We start from the raw sequence: 9,533 nt of genomic DNA, 5'->3' as shown, positions 1-9,533 counted from the left end.
GTGAGAGCATGTGATCTAACTGCCCTGCTCTTTCTTTCTTTCTTTCTTTCTTTGTCTCTCACACACTTTCTTTGTCACACTTCACAGGCCATCATTTAAGATTTTCTCTTTTGAAGCGAAACTGTCTCAGGATCATATTTTAGTGCCAAGTGGGCCAGAGGGATGGGGAGGAGGGGCTGTGGTTAAAATACATTATGGTATAGGAATGCATGGGGAATATTAAAACAGAATAAACCCTGCTTTCTCTTTCTCTTTTACCATCCTTCTATATATCCATCCTTCTTCTTCAGAAGGTTGTCATTACTATCAGCTGTATCTGTGTTATTGCCCTCGTGCTCGCATGTGTTCCCCGCAGTGGAAGTGGTTGACGTGGTCAGAAATGTTTCTAGGTGTGTTTCTGTGGGGAGTCATTTATCAGATGCACACAGGAACCACAATTTGTGGTCTACATTCAGATTTTCTATTTTGATTTGGCTTCAGCATGTCAATTTGTCAAGTGTGAGGGCAAAGTTGGATAGAGTCCAAGTGCTGCAGCTGTGACGGACTGAGAGGTAAGAAAAGACTTTTTAAACCGGAGAAAGTTTCGTATGAACACTCAGGGGACGGAGGAGGAAATTTTACTTGCAGAGATTATTGTCTGGACTCTGTGGTTTGACTCCCACAGGCCTTTGTATGGATTTTTGAATTTAAGCTTATTCTCATGTGCTTCGGATGAGCATCATTTAAATGCTTAAAATATACTATACATTTATGCTGTATGTTTGTTTATATGGATTTTTATCACTTTTCTTCTTTTTTTTTCGCTTGTACTTCCACTTGCTCTGCAAATAATACATGTACAAATTATCATAATTGTCTGGAATTTGAAGTACAAAAGCTAAGAAGAAGAAGAAATACATAACATAAAATTCAGTTTCTTCGTCTCTGCAGACCAAAAACTAAACAAAAATTCTGAATACAATATCACAATGATACAATTATATCACAATGTGTAAGAGCCAGTTAAGCACATACATTAATACAAAAAGTACATATATATTTTGATTATTAAATTATAGATAATGATTATATTTAGGATTGTACTTTCCATGTGTGCTATTTAATTTATTTGCTTTAGGTATTAAAGTGGACCTATTGTGCTTTTCCTTATTTTCTGTCATATATAACCAATGTGTTCAATGTCGGATGTTCATATTAAACGTGGCTAAAGTTTCAAATAATGAAGTAAACATATGTAAAAGTAATCCCTGTGAGCAAAAAGCTCAGGCTTCAGACTGCTGTGAAAACTAGGTTTCCAACGTTTTTTTCTACTTTCGTGTTGGGCTGATGTCAGCTCACCACGGATGCCCTTATACACTCATGATCTGCTGCAGGCACAGCACGCCCACAAAGTCTGTCTTATTTAGTCCTTCAGTATGTCTCGCAGAAAGTGCTTTTTTGGTTGTTAAGGAAAGTTAGTTAGTTTCTTGATGGACAGATGGCTGTACTTGTTGCTAAAGTAACTGCTAACTGTAGCAGTAGTTAGCTAGTTAGCTCAGTTAGCCATGCAGCTAATGCTATTAGTTAGCTGACTCTGCCCGGACTGGGAGCTCAGAGAACCGGGGAAGTGTTGGTGTTTACACCACTAGCACAGGAGCTTTGGACCAGCGGGAGGAGGAGGTTTTCAGGCCCGGGCTCTGAGCTCCCAGTCCGCGCAGGATCAGCTAGCTATTAGTGGTAGCTGCTGCTCCACAGTTAGTAGCAGTTAGCAGTTACTTTAAAGTGGAGGTAGACAGCTAGCTAACGCTGTCTGCTTATCAACTCCTTGATCGTAACAGAATATACTAACTTTCACCTCTGCTCATTTTAGAAAAGCCACCTGCAAGAAAATGTGTTCTTTGCTTAGATTATCAAACGGAAAATGGATGATCGATGTTTGTTTCTGGCTGCCAGCATTAGCTAGCGTAGCAAGCCTTAATTTTCCCAGGATCGTGCCTGGTCTGAGACTAAATTTCTGAAAGTGATCAAGGCTTATGGGGAACCTAATCTAAACAGACATTATGAAGCATAAACAAAGAACATGTTTTCTTGCGGTCACGGTGGCCTTTCTAAAATGAGCAGTGATGAAAGTTACTATAGTCTGTTATGATCAAGGAGTTGATAAGCAGACAGCATTAACTAGCGCTAGCTAGTTGAAAAGTTGGAAAGTCTACTTCCACTTTAAAGCTATCTGTCCATCAGGAAATAAATCACAGAGAGTTGAGGCCAGTGGGGCCAGTGTGCATCACGTGACGGACCCGGAAGTTGTAATTCCACGGTTTGGCTGCTATGTCAAATTGGCTTCAAGTGAAGTGATTGTATGTCGGATTGTTGGTTTCGGAAAGGAACAGAAATTCTCAGACACAGTCCTCCCATTATTCAAACAACCACAAGAGGTTATCTTGTCATGAATTCTGGTGAGTAGTCTCAAAGCTGAGGCATAACCTATACAGGCAGAAACACACAAGGCCCAGGTGATTCAGATGACAGTAACCAAGTAACTGCTGGGAAATGCCCCCCCAGCTGAACTCTGACTGCCTGCCGGCACCAGTTCCCCTGCAGTCTCACTCACACATCTATGCACAAAAACAAGCATACATATCCACAAATACACACCAGACAGACATCGTCTGGCTGCTCACAAGTCGGAGCCGGGCCAAAACCTGTTTTGATGCGAAGCTTTCTGGGAATTCTGTCTTCCTCTTTTTTCTCCTAATTGCCTTGTTTACTTTTCCAGGTTGACTGCACATGGGTTTGTGACTAAAAGCTTTTCCACAATGAAGACTGATCTTGGACAGGACATGAGTGGGATTAAAAGACACTTTGGCCACCACAGCAAGGATGAATAAATTCCTGTAAGATTTGTAAAGAGAAAAATATTACCGCCTTCTTATAAAATCTCTTAAATCACCAAAGAAATGGACACAAAAAGTGTTACCAGAGCTGACGAGGGACAGATAAGGAAGACAGTGATCTAAATTCAGAAAAGGATTCCAGTTGTTCCAACGTGACTAAAATAATCCACAGTGGGTAATGACATTTAAGAGACTAATGGGTTGGTATGAAAAAACAACACACACCTTTGAGCTGGTTTATGTCATCAGAAAAAATATGGAAAGTATGCTTAGGGGAAAATATGACTGCAACACTCTGGTGGGTAGTGTTTATGTGTGTGTGCGTGTGTGTGCGTGTGTGTGTGTGTGCCCTCGCTAGGTGTTTGTATGTGTATGCATGTAAATCTGCGTCCACGTCGCTGTGTGTGTTTTCTTGCTATTTATGCCAAAGGGTAAAATATGTCTCTTTCAAGACCAAGGTTCAAGTAATTTGTCTTATTTCTTACAGAACACATCAACAAACATAAATTGAAACCTAAAGATGATGTGTGTGTGTGTGTTTTTTACCACACTGATATGTCCTCTCTTGTCATTCCGTTCTTTCCCTCTCTGTGGAAAGACTTGTCTCCAGGACACCTAAGAGGACACTTCGGGTTATTGGTTTTGGAATGATCCCCAGCTCCTCTCAACGGCCATTAATGAGAAGCTGTAAAACAAATGGAAAAGAGAAGAGTGAGAATGTAAATACGTTTCTTCGCTGCAAAGGTCGTCACCTTTCTCTGTTTTTGTTAGTCAGTTATTGCAAGATGAGGCAGGGTTCTCAGTTTGACTAGTGCTGGCAAGAAATAAATTAATAGATGTTGATACTTTCAAGTTCAGTATGTACTAGTGTGTACTGTTTCCAAGATATAGCCACAGCTTTACCTTTTCCCGCCTACTCTGCTTTTATATATTTATTAGTAACTGCCAGCAATTGAAATGGAAGCATTGCAAAGTTGGACAGTGCACTATTATTTGTTTGACCAAGTGAAGGTTGCTGAAAGCTGCCCTAATAATTATTATTTTTTTATTAACAATGGCTCAAATAATGATGTGTAATATAAAAGGGGTACCAACAGGAATTATCACCACGCTCAGCTCTATGAAGCATTTTAGCGTCCTTCAGCTTGCTGTTTTGGTGTTACGGCCCGCGACTTTACTGTTTTGGTTCAGTCTCACTACTCTCGTCAACCTAATTTCCAGCAGCAGCAGGCAGCTATTTTCAGCAAAAAGGCTCTGATAAACCAACTGTACACTACTTACCCATCACCATATGTAAGACAGACAAAGTTAGTGAGTAGCCGGTGAACATAGTGGCGCATTTAGCTGCTAAAGAGCCAGAAGTTGAAGACCAAACAGTAGCTAAAAAGAGAGTGAATATTGGACTTAGATTTGTCAGGTGACCTGAAACACAACTACAAATTAATGCTAGATAGCAACTAGCTAAAAAGGAGAGTGAACTGAGTGAATTGAACTTACATTCATCAGGTGGACACAAACACAACTCCAAATGAATGCTAATGTTGCTCTGTGTCTGCTGAATGAGTAAATAGGCACTCTTGAGGACTAAAAGGTGCCCAAAGCCTTAGACTCAAAAATGTGGATTGCGTGCAATGTGGATTCAAACATGATTTTCCCAAACTTTAAATAATTACTTTCATGAGGCACTAGGTGAGTTTGCATGTTTGCGGTTTTAGACAGTGGTGACAAAAACATATGAAAACTGTTTGAACTTCAATAGTGATAAATCATATAATGTGACGGTAGTAAGCTGTTCATGTTTACCCAGCCAGCCAGTCTGCGATCACTTTATACCAAAGGATACCAGAGAGATGAGAGAAGCCAAAGATCTAATGTTACAGAAGCCGGCTGTCTTCTGGACAGAGTGTTTGCAGTTTGTATTTGTATCAGATCATCAGTCTGTTTGGGTGGAGTTTTCAGCAAATCTCTAACGTGTCAGTTAGGGGGAACGAGACACAGCGCTTGAGGCAGCCACTGTTTTTGATTTATGCTAATAAAATGGGCTCATTCTTACATTAAAATCTCAGACAAAAAATGACAATTGTTGTCTTTCCCCGGGGCCCCAAATAAAGATTCTTGTCATCCTTTTGGGCTGAAGAATCCAACTACCTTCACATTTTAAACAAAATACTTTTCCTGTTCATACATTAACTTATTTTATTATATCTCCTTGCTTGTTTTTCCAAACCTGACTGTAACAGCGTGTGAGTATAACCAAGCTCCAGAAATCACAGGCAACCTGTGGATTCCCATAGCCTGACAGCCCCATCGCGCATATGCTACCTGGGATACCACATAACCACAAAAACACAAGACGCTGTGTGTATGTGTGTGTGTGTGAGAGAGAGAGCAAATGAGAAACAGGCTGAAGAGACAAGCACATTTTACTTAACCCATGTGCTTTAATCCCCAGGTCTGCACGTTGTCGACTAAATGGCATTTGTTTTGATCTGCGCGTAAGCAAATCAATATGCTGTGTCTAATATTTGCCATTTTTCAGCAGACTGGACTGGTTCACACAATGCTCTGCTGAACCAACACACGTGGGATTCAAGGGGGACAGAAAAGGCAGGAATGCCTTCACGTGCATATATATCTCAGTTTATGAGAAACACATGCCTGCTATAGCTTTGAATGGAGATATTGCATGATTTTTTTTAAAATAATAACTTTGCCATACTGTATGGAAGTGGCTTGATTTGATTAAAATACTGCCACAGTTGAAACATTTTTTAAGCTGGACTTACAAAAAAAAGAAATTAAGTGATGCAAGATTATGACATATGTCTTTTATGTTATCCAAGCTGTGGTTAAACCTGGTCAGAGTCCTACAGTGTGCGTCTGGCCCCTGTCTTTCACTGTGCCTTCGCAGCTTGGAGCCAGGTCTGCTATGAGGATTGTCGGCTCGGATCTGCTGTGCTGTAGCATTCCCCAGACTGCACACACACTGAGGCTGCAGAGTGGGTCAGTAGGACAATGATGTGTGTGTGTCCGTTTGTCTGGGTTTCAGTTTTATTTTGATCTATAACCCTACTGGGGATCTGATGTCCAGAATGGATGATTGCACAGTTGGCAATACTTTTAATGGGGATTTTTTCATTGGGCTGCATGATGTGAAATAGAAAAAGAAGCGAAACTATTCAACAACATCCATAAAAACATTCACATACACATAAACTGACTTTAATCCCTAGACCACTATATATCATATCTCCATGCTGTAATCTTCCTTTTATGGCATGTTGTCCAAAGAGCCTCTCAGGTACATGCACATTCCACATTAAGCCATGCAGTATCACATATATCTTAAAACTGAGTAATGCTCAGAGACATTTGAGGCTCCAGCAGTGAATCGGCAAGCAAACCGATACACTCGGCTGACAATCCCTTATGCCAATTTGGCAACCGTTCAGTGTATTAATTTACAGCAAAACTTTCCATGAGGTGGAATAAGATGCCATTTGGATACGGCAGAGGCAGTGCAGCAGTCTGATGGAAGAGGGCAATGTATGAACATTTTCCCACATGACAGTACATTTTGTAATGTGACAGCATTACATTCTAGCTGTGGTTTTTGTGCTGGACTGTGGGTCGACTGCATTGTCCTGTGGTCACTGACTAAATGCCACATGTCTGGGGAAAATATATGCGAGAGGAAATGTGACTGCCTTGAATCATCATCTTCCATAAAGAAATCCCCCACCATGTTATGTCCTCTTTTACGAAAATTTAAATGTTTTGATTTAGAAAAATTACTCAAGAAATACAATGTCTTATTTTGCATTTATAATGTAAAAATTATGCCCTCTTTAGGACTGTCTTCTTTTAAGAATGCAATGTCTTCTCTTGGGAAAATAACGCCCTGTCTTTGGAAAAATAATCCCCTGTTTTCAAATGCTTCCACAGCAAGCCAGTCGTACACGGAAACAAAGGAAGCTGACACTTGAAAGGACATAAATCACTTCAGCTTTGCCAAAAAGTTTAAAACAACTCAGCCGAGTGATGCTGACAAAGCGCTTGAAAAGTGCCTGTTGGTTATGTACGCCATTTCTGTGTTTGTGTATCCACGTGCGTCAGAACTGACCTCTGTTCCCTTTCAACAAATTCAAAGTGAATGTCATGTCTTTATCAGCCTGTCCATGAAATGAGCTACTTTTGTTGCTTGTATTCATTATTCATATCAGTTGTTTTTATTAAATTCTGCTGTGCCATAAAGCTATAAAAGATATGATATAAAGATATGCAACCATTTTGAGTGTTTGTGTGTGTGTGTGTGTGTGTGTGTGTGTGTGTGTATGATATGTGCATGTTTCTTTAACATTGTACTATACATGAAATGATCCAGACTGAAACATGAGAAAGTGGTCATGTGAAGGAAACAATAACTCCAACAGTACAGTTATGAGGCTGATTGTGGGCATTTTGTAGCCATGGAGAAAGGTGGATTAGTTCAGCTTTTCTTTGGAAGGCAGCTCTTTGGAAGTGAAATTTCCAAAACATTTGTTTATTTGCTTTCACTGGTGTGGTTTGGCTACCAGCTGCTATGGCAGAAAAAAAAACTTTCAGACTGTCACACTCACTTAAAGCAAGACTATGTAACTTCTAAAAGAAGGAACAACACATTCTTCCTCTTACAAAGCAAAAGTTGAATCCATAAGATATAGAATTCTCCATTTCTTAATTCAACATACTCAGGAGTTTTGCTGCAGCCTTATTTGGTCTGGTATGACCAGTAGCTTACGATGGCTAAGGTTAGCTGGTGTTAGCAAACTTTAGATAGCTATTGCTGTGTGGCTAACATTGTTCAGCCAGCTTGTTGACTCTTCTCTACTTGTTACATTATGTTTTAGCATGTATCATTATCCTGTAATTGTCACTTGTTTTCTTGTGGTTGAACAAAAGTTAGATAACTTCACTTCTGTGTATCCATAGTAGCAATAATGTATCCACGTTAGTCATTGTAGCCAGGATATGTATCAAAACAAGTGTGCTACAGTGCAGTCTGGTGACAAGAGTCAAAACCTGAGTAAATGAGTGCAGATGCTGCCACACAGGGCACATGGACTCACTGAATGGTTTGAAAATGATGTGAATCATATGCTATGGCCATATTGAGGCTTGTGGTGGCCCAACACCTTACTTTGTCACACATGTGTTTATCACAGTGGCCATGAGCTATCTATATTAGCCATGAAATGTCCATAGTGATATATACGGAAATGACGTGACGTGAAATGACGTACTGCCGTGATAGTGAGCAGCTGTAACGAAAGAGTTTCCCCTTGGGGATCAACAAAGATCTGATTTGTTCATGTTAAATCTGTTATCCGTAAACCAGCTTCAGTGTGTCTACCAATACACCATGGGACCGGATGCATGCTCATCAAGACATGCAAATACTTCTAGGCAGATTTGCACACACTGGAACTGAAAGTACATTTTGCAGCATATGTCAGCATGTGTTTATCCTGCAGTTAGTGGGCTGTGAAACCTGAATGAAAATCCCACTGTGTTAGCATGAACAAGGCTTTTCCAGATTGTAGTCTGACATGCAAGGCCGTGCATGCAGTATAGGGCCAGCAGTCAGTACTTCCTTTATCTATCCATCCATCCATTTTCTTCCACTTATCCCGGGCCGGGTCGTGGTGGGAGCAGGCTAAGCAAGGTAGTCCAGACATCTTTCACCCAAGCAACGTTTTCCAGCTCTTCCTGGGGGACCCCAAGGCGTTCCCAAGCCAGATGAGATGTTTAATCTCTGTCTGCACACCAGAACAGATAAAACAGAGATGGGGGACTACTTTTTAATGCAGAAAGGAAACTCAATTGCCTTTCTCTGTATCAGGAAAATACATTTGAGAAGGTTTCAAAACGGGATATTTTGGATTTTCACCCATGGGAGAGGTTTGGTAGGGGTGGCAGAGATAAGAAGAGGAAATGGAAGAGAAACAGAACTGTTGAGCTAAAGAGCTTCTTTTTTGGGGACTCTGTATTCCTGCGTTCCTTTTGTGTGTTTTTCTGTTTCTCTGCACACATAAACCTCTGTCTTTTTTCTCTAAATCATTTGACAAAACCACTAACAAACAGCCCAGGCAGCTGATCAAAGTGAAATAAATCAATGTGGCTTAAAGATATTACTTTTTACCTCAACAGACCCTGAGCCAATGACATTATTTTCCATATGACACAAGAAGATATATCAACTTGTGCAGCATTTGCTGAGGCAATGGAAGAATGGCTCGAGCCTCTTTGACACTTTTATGTTTAAGACTGATTGACTGAGCCATATAAACATGATCCAATTCAATATCTCACAAATTGTCACAAGAGAGGCGTGTGTGTGTGTGTGTGTGTGTGTGTGTGTGTGTGTGTGTCTGTAAATGTGTTTGCAAGTGTGTGTAGAGCCCTCCAGATGTGCTGAACAGAAACGGCTGTTCCTCAAACAAACCTTCCGTCACATGCCGTCCACAGGAGTGTGACTTGGCTTCACAGCTGTGGAACACACTCTCAGCTGTTTGGCCCGCACGTATTTCTCTCCCTGCCTGTTATTCTTTGAATGTGTTGGGCCAACTTTAACTGGACACTTAACAGCAGATCTCGTCAAAATAAAATGTTGGTGTCCAG

The 9,533-nt window shown here is 40.6% G+C and overlaps 1 long non-coding RNA gene across 2 annotated transcripts; it reads left to right on the top strand.

Moving 5' to 3' along the window:
• The first annotated feature begins 343 nt into the window (after nt 1-343).
• On the top strand, nt 344-7,292 carry LOC122872394. 2 transcript variants are annotated; one of them, XR_006377100.1, is made up of 3 exons: nt 344-551; nt 2,756-2,873; nt 3,472-7,292. It is a non-coding gene; the product is annotated as an uncharacterized LOC122872394 (long non-coding RNA). The 2 variants fall into 2 exon arrangements; XR_006377099.1 differs by having other exon boundaries at nt 2,756-5,876; nt 6,819-7,292.
• The last annotated feature ends 2,241 nt before the right edge of the window (nt 7,293-9,533 follow it).

Source organism: Siniperca chuatsi, linkage group LG24 (genome assembly GCF_020085105.1).
Source record: "Siniperca chuatsi isolate FFG_IHB_CAS linkage group LG24, ASM2008510v1, whole genome shotgun sequence".
Classification (NCBI taxonomy): Eukaryota; Metazoa; Chordata; class Actinopteri; order Centrarchiformes; family Sinipercidae; genus Siniperca; species Siniperca chuatsi.
This window is presented reverse-complemented; position numbering and strand designations above follow the sequence as displayed.